The sequence below is a fragment of the Toxorhynchites rutilus genome, chromosome 3 (assembly GCF_029784135.1).
Source record: "Toxorhynchites rutilus septentrionalis strain SRP chromosome 3, ASM2978413v1, whole genome shotgun sequence".
Lineage (NCBI taxonomy): Eukaryota > Metazoa > Arthropoda > Insecta > Diptera > Culicidae > Toxorhynchites > Toxorhynchites rutilus.
Genome location: NC_073746.1, coordinates 61,385,278 through 61,403,236, shown reverse-complemented (window position 1 = coordinate 61,403,236; position 17,959 = coordinate 61,385,278). Strand labels below are relative to the sequence as shown.

The 17,959-nt window shown below is 37.2% G+C and overlaps 1 protein-coding gene across 1 annotated transcript in view; it reads left to right on the top strand.

Annotated features, from left to right (window-relative positions):
• The first annotated feature begins 1,071 nt into the window (after positions 1-1,071).
• Positions 1,072-17,959, top strand: part of LOC129772862 (protein limb expression 1 homolog) — a 210,995-nt gene continuing 194,107 nt past the window's right edge. Inside the window, exon 1 of the mRNA XM_055776377.1 lies at positions 1,072-2,184. The gene's annotated coding sequence lies outside the window, so the exon portion shown is untranslated. The remainder of the gene's footprint in view (positions 2,185-17,959) is intronic.

Here is a 17,959-nt window from a genome sequence, read left to right as displayed (position 1 = left end):
TGAACTTTTCGTTTGACTCACGTTGGTTCCTGCGGATCAATAGGGGACTTTTATAAAAATCATTATAAATCTTTATAAAAATCTTAAAAATAAATCTTTATAAAAATCTATTTTCCGATTTTGTTGCTGTCGTTTCCTGTTGACACTCTCTAAACAAAAAGTCCACTGTCGGTGCGATGAAACCAGCTCAACGTATTAATCGTTGAATGCATTGGAAGCGCTCTTGAACAGTCTGACAAATAAAAGTTTTATTTTGAGGTTCATCCATTTAAGAAAATCAACATGATCAAATTGTAATACTGAAATATATTGATATCGCGGGACATTTTCGTTCCTTTTGCCAAATGCGGGACGTTTGGCGGGACGTAATCTTACGCGGGACATTTTGTTGAAATGCGGGATGCGTCTGGTCACTTTATTCGAAGATGATTTCACAATCATGCATAACATTCATTGCAGTTCATTCAGAATGTTTCATTTAAGTTTCAAATTATAGAATTGTAGCCAGTTGTATGGCATAATTTATGTGTAAAATTTCCGGTCAACAAAGTGTCATCTCGCGACTTCTCGAAGATAAGAGTGTCCATATTTGGCCAATAAAGCTTTTTGAAGCGGCGAATCTATACGTTGTCAGAAGGATCGTAGATAACGAATGCAATGCATACCACCCCCAAATGCGTGTTTCATGTCAAAACATGCCCCAACAGAGCATAAGCCCGTGAGAGCAAAGCCATACAAAGAGAGGGAGCAACCACACCACACAGCTTCTCAGAAACGTCCACATCGAAAGCTCGCTGTGCGCATTGCCCAGTCCGGAAGGCTTCAACGAGTCCCAATGCTCCATGGTGTGTAGGTAAGCGATGATTGTCGACGGTCGATCTTTCTCGGTTCGCTCACTCTCTCCCCACGAACCTAGCGGATACCGATGAGAGCCCAAGACCCCGAACCAGCGGGCTTTGGCTGGGAGAAGTATAAAGTATAATTCAGCTTTTTTTGCCTTCTCTTCCTCCTTCCTTCGCTTCAAAGATATTTGTATATAAAATTGCTCCGGTAACTTAAGTTTAAATCAACTACTTAAGTCAGTCGTACTTAATATTCGAACAGATACGGTCGGTTTTAATGAAAACAAAATATAAATTAGCATTACGAGACGTTCGGGGTCTGTTTTCGCCAAACAGCAGATGCTCTGTTGCATATTGGCAATATTAGGAGTTTCGTGGTGCTTTTGTGGGACACTTCTGCCGAACTGTTACGTTACGTGGATGGGATCGCCGTTTTGAAGAGACCTTTGAAGAAGTGAACAATTTCTTCGGGGGGTCGTCGATTGCGATTGCGCGCGCGCTCTGTTGCTGGTGCTGCAAAGATACCGAATGCGAGGTCCGAGATTGTCTTTAAACCGTTTGTCATCTTGAGGTCCCGGAGTCGTAGCAGTCTGGTGGTGGGAGCGTCTGCTGCTGCTGGTGCTACTTCTGGCCTTAGCCTCCTCCTAGCGATAAGTCTTTTCTCCCACATAAAGAAAGGAAGAAAGCAAAAAAAAAACAAACTCCAGTTTACTCCACTCTGCTCCACACCCAAACTTCAAACTGCTCTCGTTTTATTTCGTTTGCGCGAACGTGAGAAATTGATACTGCCGGAAATGTAGATTTATATGAATAGCAGAATAAAGAAGATAGTTTCTGCTCGTTTGTCTTGCACGATCCGCGGTGACGGTGAACGATACTCTCCTGCAGCCACAATCTGGTGCTGTGCTGCAATGTGACGACGTTGGTGAATGAAGAATAGTTTTTTTTTCATTTCGGTAGGGAAAAAGTCCTTGCTGTTTCGATTCGTGGGCAAGCTCACAAGGATTTACTGTGATTGTATTTTTTCGTGTGTGTTTGATTTAAGTGATGGTGATATGTTTCACGCATTTCGTCGAGTGAAAGTGTAATCAGTTTCGCAGTGTGAAAGAAAGTACCACGAACCACAGGTTAAAATTTTCACAAAAATAAACGTTAAGATATTAAAGTGCCAGTGTGTGCAAAGCAACAATTTGCATCCAATCAGTGGGGCAACATTTTTCTCCAAATTTCACCCCAGTGCGCGCAAGGATCATAACTCAGCAGAGTGCCCGGTGTCGGTGTCAGCGAAAGGAAGCTACGCGGATTTGGCCCCCAAGGAATCAACGCACGCAGTGGAAAGATAGTAAGCCAACCACATAACTGACCTGAGCGAGTGACAAATGTGATTTCAAAATTTACTGTTACAGTTTGCATTATTAAAAATGATTTTTTTTTATCTTGTGCTCTGTGAGGCGGTGCGCGGTTTTTCACAGTCTCCGGGTTTGTGTGTGCCCTGGAGGCGACTGGAGTAAGACTGCACTTATCTCTGCCTCCCCGATTTGGGGATTGTGTTTACATTGGTGCAGTACTTTGCTGTCGGAGTCGCACTGAAAATGAGGGTGCGTGTGGGCCGCCACTGCCTGTGGACAGATGCGTTTTATCGGTTTATTTGTTTGGCCTACTGAACGGTCAGGTATACAAGTTCGACCAGCTGGCAGAAATCTTGAACTGTCTTTTATACCGAGCGAGAGCAACAGGTTGTCACATTATAGTTTATTCTGCATTTCAGCTGTTATGTTCCTCAATTTATATCTAACACAATATAATGATTCCATCCAACATGAACAAATGATTTTTCCTTCCATTATTTTTGTTTCGTTCATTGAGGCTATTTTTCACCGGAACGGTGTGCTGAATATACCGCAATCGACAGCGGGATATAACAATGACTATTCCGGCAACGACAGCTAGTCTTTGCAGCGGAAATTTGCACAGTTGCACAGTAGTTTTGGCTATTAATTTCGCATAGGAAATTGGCAGTTATTCCAAACATGGAAACAGATATATGACAGGAGACGAATGATGAAATGAACAGATTAAGGGAGAGCCGGATGAATTGATTGCATTCATTCTACGGATAACATATGCTGCTGTGTTTGGAGCTGGATGTGTGAGATTTCTAATTTTGATAAACAAATTTGAAGCAAAAAAGTGCTCTTTTGGATAGATTGTAATCGGTGGTTTTTACGCGAATATGAACCGAGAGAGACGAAGGAAACATAAGGTGTGAAACAGAAATACATATTGTGGCTGGATTTGTAAATCTTAAGATTGGATGTGAAAATATTTGTAAATATATCTGATGACATATACAATTCATCACAATTGAACCATGCCTGATTGATACTGCAATATGTATTCAGTATATCTGTGTTAAAACTAGATACATAAAACAACTTTTATTCGCTTTTTTAGTTTTATTGAGTGCTCAAAAACGTGTTCAGTAAAACGTTTGGATGTGCGAATATGACTTCGTTTTGTTGTAAGAATAAACCACATTTGTGTATTTTGGAAACGATAATTTATTCAGAGTATGCTCCATCTATCTGCTGTCTATCTTCGTCTACGTCGTATATGCAAGTCTAAAAAAAGTTGACCTTTTAACATAGTGTTAACAAGTCACGAGTTAACTTCCCATTCAACTTTTATTATTTGTGGCTATTAGGAAAACCTAGGGCGTTTTTGCGGACTATTACACGAAGGTAAAGGTTGCTATACAGTTTATCATAACAAACAAAAAATAAATAAATAAAAAAGTTTTATGATTTATTGGGAGTTTGTGTAGATCAGTTTACTTTTCTTACCGACATAGTGTATCTATGAAACACTGCCCCTTACGAGAATTTTGTGGACCTTTGAGGATAGTGTGTAAAAACTGCAATACTCCAATACAGAGCAATATAGAGCATATCATTTTTATATTTTTACTAACTGACCCGGCAAACCTTGTTCTGCCATTAACATTTTTTCTAGTGAATGTGTTGGTTGTTAAGTAAAAAATAACTAATGTATTGTAAGTGTGTTTAAATGTTTTAACCATCTACACAAACGTTAAACGTTCGTTACTCTTGTGTTCATACTTGTGTTTGATATACCGAGGAATAGAGCGCTATGTCGATGACTACCGACAAAAATTAAAAAAAAAAACAAACCATTTCTTGTATTCCATTCCCGAAGTATGCGAATCTGACATGTTTGTTCTCATGAACGATGAATGTAAACTGAAAAAGTAAAGTATATCGTAAAGTATTGTCGTAAAGTAGACGAATAAAAAAATGAAAATTTCGTTGATGCAAATGTATTTGTTGCTCTTCATCGAACCATGAGCATTGAATATATATGAGCATTGAATGTTTTGCTCAGCTGAGGCGAATTTGACACTGCCGAATGGTTTTCGATGTTACTGTTTGCGTTTGTTAATTTTTATGAATGATTGTCCGTCATTATCAGTTTATCTTCGTTGATATATTGGACATCCAACTAGGCTTGCGGTCGTGTCGTTGGTGAAATCTCTAAGAAAATGCATTGTAGATTTTCCATCTGTTATGCAAGGGGGCATTTACAATTTTTGTTTATAAAGCATGTTTATTTCACTCGAAAATTCATAACAATTTACGCTTCACAGAAATGGAACACGAAGCTCAATGACGTCTGAACGGATGACAGAATGCGATATTTCAATCTATTTCGGTAATGTTGACTCGATTGGATTTCAGAGTACGGGTGAATAGTTGTGTATATGAATGTGCTTTTGCCATCCAGCCGAATCAGCAAGTCGTCGAACTTAATACATGTAACGTTGTAATGAAGCTCATTCTACATTTCATTATTTTATGGCAACGACGGCGTTACTCATGATAGCGTCTCGCAAGTGAGTGTATTTTTCCTCACACCACTTCTGATTATCTAGAATCGCAGTCGTTCGCTCTCTTCCTCTATATCGTTTGCAAGTCATTCTAAGTTGAGATGGTGAACGTTAGGAACATTAGTACCATCGAAGAAGAAGATGGAGAGCGTCGTTTGAACGGTGGGTGTCAACGATAAACTCCAGATTATTGGTTCTTCTTCGAATCACAATTTCTTGCGTTGCTGTGTAGTCTCCTACCATGACTCCAGAAATGTATTCGACAACATACGCATTGAATGTATACACGTGTTCTTCAATCGGTGTTTTATTAGAATTGATGCAAATAACGTAATTGTCAAACCGAGCATGTATGATATGAAGAATTTCAATAATTCATTACGTTTATTCAAGAAGCCTTCCAGCTCGCTGGCAATACGCATGGTTTTAGCCGAATTGAGGTTATTGGCGCATGTGAGGATGAAAGTTCGATGAAGTGAACTTAGCCATTTAACAACGTAAATAAATTCGCTCTGTTGGAAAAACAAACTACGGGTTAATTATTTGGATATTATACCAAAATACTAAAATCGCGATGAAAAATAGGAGATGAGTGTAAACTTCGAGATTATATGTACTTTTATGCCAAATTTAAGAAAAAATAGAAATTAAAATTATTCAGATTTTTTTCTGCATAGGACCATCCTAATCGATATTACACTCATGGTAATCGGTACCCTAGCGGTATCATATATGAGGGGCTTAGAAAGAAGGGGGTGTAAGTGATTTGATCGATTTCTCTACATCGACTCTCTCTTTTGGTCATAGCTTAGCCTCAAATATATTCCCAGCTGTATTTGACAATGTGGAAGATAGGTCAGAACCTCACCTATCAGATTCTATAGCAAACTTAAATTGGAAAGTTTTTGCAATTGAGTTATTGACTAAAGAAAAAATTGATGATGAGAAATCGATCAAGTCACTTACACCCCTTGCATTCTAAGCCCCTCATATAGTTTACGTCCTATTCTCATGCCTACCAAGTTTGTGTTGAATTTCATGAAAATCGTTCGAGCCGTTTCGGAGCAGTTCGACCACGAACATCGTGACACGGTTGGGCTGTTTTCTGAGTTCAAAAACAGTACATATAATAACCTTTATTTGTTTATTTTGGTTTTTGGCTCACGATTTTCTGATGTGCTATGTATCTGTCTTTCAATTCCTTTGAACCTTGTTTCTACTGCCCATGTTTGCATAGGAGACGTAATCACTAACACCATTAGTGTTGAGAAAAAAGCATTTTTGTTGTTTTTTGGCCTACAAGCATAACCATGCAAATTTCCAATGAAGTGATCTGTCCAGTTGAAGGATATTAACGGCAAAAAGAAAGCCTAGGTGATTTTGCGGATTAAAACATATTTTTCACATTTGGAAATCGCCTCCATATGCTAAATTTGGTTCCATTTGCTTGATTAGTTTTTGAGTTATGAAGAAATGTGTGCTTCATTTGTATGGCAACCCCACCTCAGAGAGAGGAGAGGAGTGTCTATTCACCATAGAAACGTTTCATATCCCCTAAAGCCTTCACATGCCAAATTTGGCTCCATTTGCTTGATTAGTTTACGAGTTATGCAGAAATTTGTTTTTCATTTGTATGGCAGCCCCCCCCCCCTAAGAGAGGGGGAGAGAAATATCTAACCACCATAGAATCATTTATTGCATCCTAAAACCTCTACATGCCAAATTTCGTTTCGGTTGCTTGATTAATTCTCGAGCAATGTAGAAATTTGTGTTTCATTTGTATGGCATTCGGGTAAGACGGACACTCCACCGATAAAAGACGAACATTTTGTTTTTAAAACAATTTGATGATCTCCTCCTTCTTTTGTTAACAGATGCCCACTAACTACATTTGCAAGGGCAACCACATATCATGGACGAATCAGCACAGCGGGTTTTCAAACGTAATCTGAATTTGTCATTCCGAATGCCGGAAGCTATTTTAGACATGAAAAAATGAGAAAAATTACAAGCCCTTTTAGGTGATTTAATCAAGCCTTTTTGTTAGATAATTTTTAAGGTTTGAGGACTTCAAATCTTATCGAGTACATGAACTTGAATTTTTCAGTTAGTGTCCATCTTTCCCGCCAAGTGTCCGTCTTCCCCTACTCAATCTTATTTTTTCAAGGATGTTGGACACATTCATTTTTTAGAATTTCTGCCTTAAAGACAAATTTTATTATAAAAAGAAACCTAGACTATCAATTTGTGGAGAGACAGCTATATGTTTTTTGCGAAATTCATGAAAAATAATCTTTTACTATGGGTAAGCACACAGAAGTACTAATTTGCATTCCCAATAATTTTCCCTATTAATTTGCCTCCCTTTTATTGACATTCGTTCGTTTAAATGGAGCATTTCGTCCTTCTACAAAGTCTTCCCAATATTTGCGAATGAAATGATATTCAGGATATCGATAATGAATTTCAGAATGCAAGGATCTTTTGGAGGTAACATTCTTTTTTGGTGGTAAAATTTTCTTTTATTCTCTTTTTTGGAGGTAAAATTTTAAATTTTAAAAATTTCAGCGCATGAGAATGATGTTCCTTTTCTTAAATTGAGAAAAACTATTCCTCAGCAACCGTTGAACGATTGTTTTCAGAATAAAATTTAAACAAAACAAAATAAAAAAGTAGAATTGCCATAATTCTAACTTCAAAAAATTGCAAAATGAAAAATCAGGGTTAGCTAGAATGACGCAAACTGTAAAACAAAAGTATAATGTTAAAATGTATGGTCACAAACATAAAGAATAATTATAAGAAAAATTAAAATGATACTTACTGACACTACTACTGTATATCGTAATTTTGCATTGCTAGTATAAACAAAATTGACAAAAAAGAAAAACTGGAAAAAAGAAAATCCAGAATTTTTCCAGCCATTTGGAAATTCCATTTGGCATCTCTGCCTGTGGGACGGTTCAATTCTGTAAAGATCGTGGTATTAACTTTGTATGTCTGCTTCCAAACTCACTTACTCAATTCAGACTAGATTCACCAGACGTGCCTGATCACTAACGTCACTTCACGGTGAAAATGAAATGAAGTGCATATAACCTTGCATGCAAATAATTCAGTTTTCACCGTTTGTTCGTGATCACCCCCGACGTTTAATTTTCTATACCAATGAAAGCTACCTACGATACCACATTCGTTATGTGGTATTTTGAAAATGGAGGTGCAAAGATTCAGAACGGGATTTCGTTTCACTGCTAAACAAAGCGTTAGAGTCATTGCAAAATATAAATTTGAAAGGTGCGGCCTGCAACCATGGAATCTATTGATCATAAATCTTTTCCAGACCCAATTTTAGTTCCCGAAGTGAGCTGCAGAATAAAAGTTCTACTTTGATTCCATGCGGATAAGACTACCCTTGCCAAAATATTCCGGCGTCACTGTCGTTGGTAAACAATGCTTAAGTGTTACTTTGTGAGAAAGAGCGAGAGAGAGATAAAGTTTAGCTTGAATTTGGTACAAATACTATTTTGTTTGTCACTTTTTAATTGTCAACAGTGGCAAACAATGTCAAACATCGAACTTGGGAAAAAATCGACTAATATATTCAAGGTAACATAACCATGTACCCACAGGTTTGACTAACAAACCGAAAAAAATATTTTAGACATCCAATCAGGGCCCGAAATCTTCGAAGATGAAACATGAAAATCGACTCTCCTCTCAGTAGCTTCGCTTCGATTAGGACTACTTCGTCATTCTCCGTCGACATGATTTGAATTGACAAGAAAATGAATTGACGAGCGTTAAGAGCGAGGATGACTGATGAACATTCTAGCAATTGGTTATTCTAATTGACGTAACTAATGAATACAAATCTGCCTCTTCATTCAACCTGACTTCAATTCACACTTCTACTCCCTCTGACACGAATCTCTTCACCCGCGTTGCGTTATAAGGTATGCTATAAGGTCCTCGCGTTAATATAATAGCGTGAAAAATGACGTGTAGTTTGGGAGAAATTCTAAACAAAATTTTAGTTCACTTTGTTTCCGAGTTCAATTTTATGAAAAAAACATACAGAAAAACGGGTTTATATCAACAAAATTCACATTTGTTAGTGTTTCTGAACACAACACTGCACGCTATTTTATATGTGAGAGTAATGATTGGGTACGATACAAAAAAAATCTAGCTCACCTTTAGTATATGCCGAACCACTTTGAACTCAAACATCGATACCTGCATACGTGATACATGAGAGAGAAACACTTTCATTTTGGGAGTCATTTCAATACGCAATGAAGTCCATTTGACGAGGAAGAATGAAATCTAGCGTAACTTTTGAAAAGGTTCTATGTAACATCCACATCAACTCGAGAAAAACGAAGTTGAAGATCGGAATATTGTTCCGCGAATTGTCTCAAAAGGAATCGATCTGTATCACTACTTTTACCACTAGCAGTCAATAGTAACTCTGGAAAATCAATCGTAACTATTGTCATGTGATTTTTTTCCCTTGTTGGGTGTGAATTTAATTTGGAATTGAAGCCTCCGAGTGAAAAAAGCTACATTGGACGTTTTGACTGACCGCTTTGTACATTGGACAAATAACGTTGCACGATGAGAATTTGAAAATAACTGCTGAACACTGATCCAAATACTTGCACTTCGTGCTAAAAGCAGATCATTATTGTTATAACTCGTTGAATTGAACTAAAAACGATATCAACACCCGAAAATAACAAAAAACTCAAAATGACCGAAGTGCGGCTTCGTGTTCTTTTGATTGCTTTATTACTTCGGACGTATCGAGCGTCAGAGGAAAGTGCTGTCCAAAGTAACAGTCGAGTGCTTAAAATTCGAATCTGTACATTGGACATTTTTTGTATCGGCGATTAAAAGGTGAAAAAGATAGATACTTGAACGATTGTTTTCTCAATGCATTCAATAATTGAGAACTAATAGTGTTCATTAGAGTGCCAATGAAAATGGTCATTTCGAATTTTAAAAAGTTATCCCATAAAAAATGTTCACCACCTCGAATAAACACCCTATGCCAAATTTCAGCTCAATCGGACTTAAGGGAGAGTGGCGCAAAGCGGTCAAACTTTGAGTTTTTTTGAAAATCGAAAGATCACCCAAGTAAAGTAAGGAAAGTAAATCGAGGAATCGAGGTTTTCGATTTTTTTGATGCCAAATGTCTTAAAATTGCATGAAACGTGGAGATCTAGTGCCATCTCGAATTTTTTTATTGTCAAAAATCGGCATTCTGGGACTTTTCGGAATACAAAATGAAAAGTATGGTTTTGAGTGCCAATAAAAATAGTTATCTCGATTTTTCATTCGGAACTTGCTACGAAATGTTGATTTGCACGATAATATACCATATGCAAAATATTAGCTCATTCGGACTTCATTTACTGGTGTCACAAACGTTCAATTTTTTATTGGCACCCAAATCCATACTTTTCGTTTCGTATTCCGAAGAAAACGAAGTCCCGATTTTTGACAAAAAAAATATCGAGATGACACTAGATCTCGAAGTTTCATGCCATTTTAAGACATTTGGCATCAAATTTTTTTTTAAAACCTCTATTTTAACGTTAATTTTTTTCTTGCGTGATCTCGGGTGATTTTTCGATTTTCAAAAAACTCAAACTTTGAACGCTTCGCGCCACTTTCGCTTAAGTCCGATTGAGCTGAAACTTGGCATAGGGTGTTTTTTTCGAAGTGGTGAACATTTTGTATAGGGTGACTTTTTGAAATTTTAGGATCGTTTTTTTCCCATACATTAATTGGCACCCTAGTGTGCATCCATTAACTCAATTTGTTTACATTTGTTACTTAGGACATTTTCAAAAGTTACGCGAGAACTTATTTTTAACAGTGAATTCGACGTAAAAGCAATGCACTTGTATAATGTAACAAAGCATCTGATTATAGGGTGTCTCACATCAAGTTGCATCACGGAAAAAAACATTGTTACTCATAAGGCATTTTCCCATGAAAATTTAAGTAGAAGTAGTTTAGAGTGTATTGTTTATACCGTATTTTTATCGCTGTCAGTTTTCGAAAATTGTAGAAAATAGCGTGTTACGCAAGCTCCTGGAAAATCCTCAACTCTCTCATCGGGACATCGGGAAACAACTCTGAATCGTGCAGTTACAAAGTGCAGAAGGCTCCAAATCGTGACGAAAGGCAAAATACGGTGGAAAAGTCACGGGCCCGAAAACTGTGCACCCAGATGATTGTGGATGATGAGACATGGAGTCAAGACGGACTTTTGGGGCTATTGTTCTTCACTGTCCAGCACAAGTTTGATGTTCCGGAGGATGTAAGGAAGCAGAAATTCTAAAAGTTTGCCAAGAAATACATGATTTGGAAAGCGATCTACTCTTGTGGCAAACGGAGCGCGCCGTTCATGACTACTTAGTTACTACTCAGTTTACCTTACTTTAGTCACCATGAAGTAAATGGTTTTTGTGCTCTAACTTTTATATTTAAAATTTTAAATGCAAACCGTCTTCAGAACACTTTTAGAGCTTACTAAGACAAACATTTTGCGATGCAGAATTTGTCAATATCTCAAAAAATACGCTCTCTTCATTTGCTTGTCATTCTTTTTTGGGCAAACATAAAAAAATATTTGTTCACGGCATTTGAAAGAACATACTTCACTCTACATAATGTGGGATTTGCAAAACTGTGTTATTTTTTGTATTTGAGTAAACTAAAATTGAAATCACGAGTTTTTGAGTGAAAACCTATCAATAACTTTGAGTAGGATTATGATATTGACAAGTTCTGCATCGCAAAATGTTGGTCATGATAAGCTATAAAAGTTGCCCCAAGACAATTTTTATGTAGATGTTTGAAAAATAAAAGTTAGAGCAAAAAACCCGCTTTTTCATGGTGACCCCTAACGCAACTTAGATAGAAAGTGCTAAAATCAACTTTCTGGAAGATCTTCATTCTTTAGACAAAAACTGTTTTCGACAAAGTTATTACATGTGATAGGATGCTTATTTTCATGTCGTCAAAAATAGGGTGACCGAAATTTTCAATGAAATAAAAAATCTAACTTTCTTATCTTTATAGGTAGAGATAAATGAAGTTTGACAATGTTGTAGCCTCAGTTATTTCAGGCAAAAAAGTTTTATTCTATCTCTTGAAATATGCGATATAGCGCTTATTATTCTAAGTCTCATTATGGTGACCTTGAAAGAATGGTTTTTTTTTCTCTAACTTTTATAATTAAAATCCCACATCAAAATTATCTTTGAACGACTTTTAGTGCTTATCAAGACAAAAATTTTGCGATGCAGAACTTGCCAATATATTGATCCTACTTAAAGTTATTGATGCTTTTCCACCTAAAACTCATGATTTCAATTTTAATTTACTCAAATACCAAAAATAATATAGTTTTGGAGATCCCATATTATGTAGAGTGAAGTATGTTCTTTCAAATGCCGTCAACAAACTTTTGTTATGTTTGCCCCAGAAAGAGTGACAAGCAAATGAAGAGAGCGTATTTTTTGGAAAGAAATATCAATAACTTAGAATAGAATTGAGATATTGACAAGTTCTGTATCGCAAAATATTTGTCTTAGTAAGCTCTAAAAGTGTTCTGAAGACAGTTTGGATTTAAAATTTTAAATATAAAAGTTAGAGCACAAAAACCGTTTTTTTCATGGTGAACCTAACGGAACTTAGAAACATTTTCAAGAGATAGTTAAAAACTTCGTTCAACAAATTTGCTTAAATTAACTGGGGCTAAAACATTGACGAACCATATTTACGTCTATCTATGAAGATAAGAAAGTTAGATTTTTTATTTCATCGAAAATTTTGGTTACCCATGTTTTTGACAACATCAAAATAAGCGCTTTGTTATATGTAACAACTTTGTCGAAGGCAGTTTTTGTCTAGAGAATAACTGTCGAGCTCTAGATGCTAATTTCCACTTGAATACATCTCCTGGACCATTGTGCATTGATGGAACTTGCTTCCTGCAATAAAACCGAACGAAAACGCCAATCGTGTTAGGAAACATTTCTAGCCCTCCTGTTTGTGCAACACATAAGTCATGACCTGCCGCCTCCGACCAGGTATGCCAGGAGCAGACAATTTTATTCATTACACTAAAATAAGCCTCGCCCCCAACTGGATGCTGCACTCGCTTCACGGATAAATACATGAAACGAGACTCTTTCGGGGTCCAAAAACAGCAACGACATTTATCTGTGCTCACCTCACCTACCTTCGGAGTGTGCAATTCACGAAACCAGCTGATCAACCGCTGACTCTGACTCTGACTCATCGGAACCCGAGCCGGTGGTCGGTCTGGTGTGTAGCCGTCGCGGATTACGAAAAGGCAAATTGTGCGCGAGGAGGAAAGCACCAAGAAGATCTATAAACTATTCCCGTCCCAGTTGAATCATCCGCGCAGGAATGTCCGCGAGTGCGGATGTGTTCTCGGCGACAGTCTAAACACTTCAGCGTCAGTCGCGTTGATATTCGCTTCGCGAAAGAAAGCAATCGCCACGCTGCTGATGAAGTCACTTTTCCCACTTTTAGCAACGATTTATCGTTGATTTGTTCTCCGCTATCCTATTTGGGCTTGAGGTTTGTGGTGGGACAGAGAAGGAAAACTAGAAGCCTAGCATGAACAGAGGGGGTCGTCTGAGAAAACTCCACTGCCTTCGGACGGGCTTAGATATCGTTCCTTGTGTTACACCGTTCGCGGGACCTAGGGGAGAGCTAGAGGGAATAATGTGTTGGCGTTCAAGTCGTAAAAGTGAACATTTGCTCTGAAATCATCAGAAAATATAATTGCTCGGTTCGCACGCTAAAAACTGCCTGCCGTGTGTTTAGCCAACTTCCTGTAGTACACAATATGTCATAATATTTAATAAACGAAACCACACCACAGTCTCCCCTAATTAATCCAGGGGGAAATCCGCTATAAGGTTTATAGGCGCACACCGCCGCCACCGTCGTCTTCGTCGTCGTCGTTGACCACTAATCCCTTCATCCGACTTTTCGTCTAGCAGTGGCTGGGAACGGAGAAACAGAAGAAAAAGCCATTGCAATGTTCATTTTTATACTTTACAGTCGCTCGGACTGGATGACTGCCCTCTGGCGGAACTGTACAACGGCTGCTGCTGCCGTTGATGCAGATATATTATTTTCTTTATTGTTATTTTTTTCTCTCTTTGCCGTTTTGTGTATTGCTATGCCTCACTTTTTGTTTGCTCTGCGCTACACCTTTATTATGAGATCATGCCGGTGAACTTGGCCGCGTACATAACAGCACTTGAAATTCAATTATCGGAACACGTTGCCCTAGTTGTCCGGAAAAGCGTCGGCAGTCGGTGCTAGGAAGCCGATGAGTTATGATATGCCTCCCGAGGGGGGCCATATCCGATATCGATGATAGGTGCGATGCTGGAGATCGGAGCTCTGATAGCGCCAAGGCAGACTGGTGTCCCTGGTCGTGTCGAAGATAAAAATATACATTATGTTGGAGCGTATGTATTATGAATCGAAATAGCCGTAGCTAGTGATGCGTGCCGACTAACTCAATACATTAGAATTACCAATAGTGGTTGGTTTTTGAGTTCTTATATATTTGGTTAGGGAAAAATCAATCCATTATTTTTGGGTGAAATTCAAAACATTAGAATTGTCTGATTCGGGTTAAATACGAGGGCGGTCCGATGAGTACTTAGCCTCATCACCCGATGGTGTCAGTATCGCAAGAGAGATTACATATCGTGTAGTAAAGGGATTCTCAAACTATTTTATGCAAAAGACCCCTTTTCTAGAATGAAGTGATACATCAGACCCCTATAACCACACTTCTTTAATCATACGGAATACATAACAATTGGAAAACTTTGCTGTTGATTAACCCTTTAGAAGGCCGTGGATACTAGGCAAGGAATCGACTCAAACTTCAGAGAACCTTTGATAAAAAAAAATATTGACACTGTAAAAAAAAAAAAATGTTGGAACTATACTTGCTACTGCCCGTTAACCCCAAAACGTTTATCGGTGCTCACAGCTTATTTTATGGCGCCTTGGGTTATGCCAAAATTGAAACAACATTTCTCGTGCAGCGAAAAAACATATATTTTTTATATTTTTCATCATTTCTATAATTTTTATTTTCGTCAAATGGTCGGTGTTAAGTCAGACCGGACCATGTGACATTTTTATGATTCCGAGAAAAACGAACATAAAGTTTAATGCTCTGCAACTTTGAAAGCTTTTATTTTTTTCGTTCAATATTGTTCTCAAAAATGTTAGCTACTCTCTGGCAATACTTTGACGTATGATAGTTGTAAAAAACATCAAGTATCATGCCGAAAAAGGCAGTTACTTGGTTGCCTATACGTACATAGTCCACTCTGACTGAACCAAATGAAGCATTTTTAAGAGTTGGTTCACTATGACTGAACAATTTCAAAATATTTCTCAATCAATTGAGGGGCTTAGAATGCAAGGGGTGTAAGTGACTTGATCGATTTCTCTTCATCAACTTTTTCTTCAGTTGATAACTCAACTGCACAAACTTTCCAATTTGAGTTTGCTATAGAATCCGATAGATGAGGCTCTAACCTGTCTTCCATATTGTCAAATACAGCTGGGAATGTATTGTGTAAGTTATGACCAAAAGAGAGAGTCGATGTAGAGAAATCGATTAAATCACTTACACCCCTTTCATTCTAAGCCCCTCAATTAACATTTGTGAGTCATAGTGTGCCATTCTGCTATGAAAATTAGAGCGAAAAGGATTCTGAGTTTAGAACTGCATACACATTTGTTTGCGTTCAGCATAATAGTCTCTGCCATCTACTGCTGGCAAGAATATGATTGCACGGCAATTATGTTAAACATAAACATCCCATTTTCAATCATCTTAGACAGTATTCGTCAATAGAATCGTCAAATTTGAATTCATTGTCCTTGCTTCAGCCTAAATCGCACTCTGAAATAGTACATTTTGCGATCATTCACACTGAAGGTCAGCATTTTTGACTGATCCGATCAGCCAAGTTTATTTTCTAATATACCCAGAATGTGCACATCTTACACTAACGGGTTCAAGCACATTTCGACAAGGTGCCTATTAGCTTCAATAAAAAGTTTTGTTGGTTTGAATTCGGCGATTGGAAATTGATTTAATATATTTTTCTAATGAATGTCACATGGTCCACTCTGTCTGCTCATGATATAGAGCCATTTCGCCATTGTAAATAGTACATGGTCCGCTCTGACTGCATACTATGAGGGATTTTCGTTGATCAATCATAACAATTTCGATTCATTATTCCTGCTGTGTGCGTGATTTTCCAAATCTGATATATTTAGTATGTAGCTTACATAATGCTTAACCAAATGTAATCAATAACTCGAAATTTTTAATTTTGCGACTTGGTCCCCTCTGACTTAACACCGACCATATTTTAGTCAGACATCTTTTTCAGACGGTTTTATTTTAAAAAAACATCAATGATTTTCAATATACCCTTTTGAAGAATCAGTCGTAATTTAAATTGGTCGTATGACAATGAAAATTGTGATTTTGGATAGCTTATATAAGAAGTACCGTCATCCAGGGGGAAATTGATCAAGCGTACTACTGATATGAAACATTAATTTTTATGAGGGATTGTGTAATTAAATTTAAAACTTTTTTATGTGACATGTTCAATTACCATCTGAAGGTTCTTTTCGTCAATGGTTCCCAACGAATCGCTAATAAAATTCCGTAAAAAAACATATTTTTCGTTTTTCGTTCACATTCCTAAGCATGGTAAAGAAACATATTTTCAACATATCAAAACGTTATTGATAGGCGTAAAACATATTTATTCACACCCAGCTGGTACTTCACAAATTGGAACCATGGTCAAACAGTAGCAATTACACTGAAACAAGTAAGAAAAATCTATTTCACAAAAAACACGAAGGACAACTTTATTTCATAACCAGACAACCTAAATTCCACTCGAGGCAATTCAGCATCTAAAAACCAACTACCCTAATATTACCATTACATCAATCAACTTTAGAAGTAACCATACTATTTGTTTATTTTTTCATTCTTCATTCGAACGTCTTTGTGTGTTGTTTCAACCAATATAAAAAGTTTTATCTTCGTGGAAAATGACTCGAACTTTTAAGAAGCGGTTGGGTGCAAGAACTGATCTCAAATATTCATCCGAAACAGTTGGAAGCGCAGTGTCAGCAGGCCAATTCAAGCCTACATGAGCTCGTTGACATAACCTGGATTCGTTCCGGATCAGGTTTTCGAGGGAAGTGGCCTCTTTATGACCAGAACCAAATCAAACTTCATGATTTGTCAAAACTAGCACATTGGTAACTTTTTCAAAAAGGGTTTTGGTTACATTAACCTGGATGGTCTCAGGATGATTTGCAACTTAAACTTTAGATTGAGATATGAGAAAGACAAGAATACACCTTTAGGTGGATAGAATATGTATTTTCAAAAAAAATGAATGACTGTAGGCAATAAAATCTGTGAATTTTTAAACATTTTTTATGCATATTGCGTTAGAAAATAATGAAAAAAAAGATTATTTATCAATTTCACCCAAAGCTATGTTTTAAAATTCTCCTCTAAAAATTTTCCAAACTAACGCTTAAAGATTTTTTCAACAAAAATTGTCATAACGTTTTGAGACCTTAGCACCAGTACTGGTTTTAAATATAAATAAACTAAAAAATTCGGAAATATTTACATTTCTTTGAAAATCGTGATCATTTGCCCCCAGTTTACGGCACCAAGTTTCAATGAAATCGGGGATGGTCGCGTCAAAATTTGCTGTTTTTCTGTTGATTTGGAGTGAAATTGTTCAACGGAAACAGTTTTCGTGAAATCCATCATTTAGAAGATCTCTCAACGAGTTTATTTTGATGTTCGGTGAGATCGATTTTTTTACATTTCATTTTATGTTAGACTAGCTGACCCGGCAAATTTCGTCCAGCACAAAATTTATTTTTCGTTATCACATTCACGTTTTCTTACTAAGCACACGTTCATGGGTCTAATCGCAGAACTGTTCATTGATTCATCTTCTAATCTACCCTCTAAAATTACCTTTTACTATAACATTCCTAGTACTTCTACCAAAACTTGTCATTTAATATCAGATTATTTTCAGACACAATTCTCGTTCAA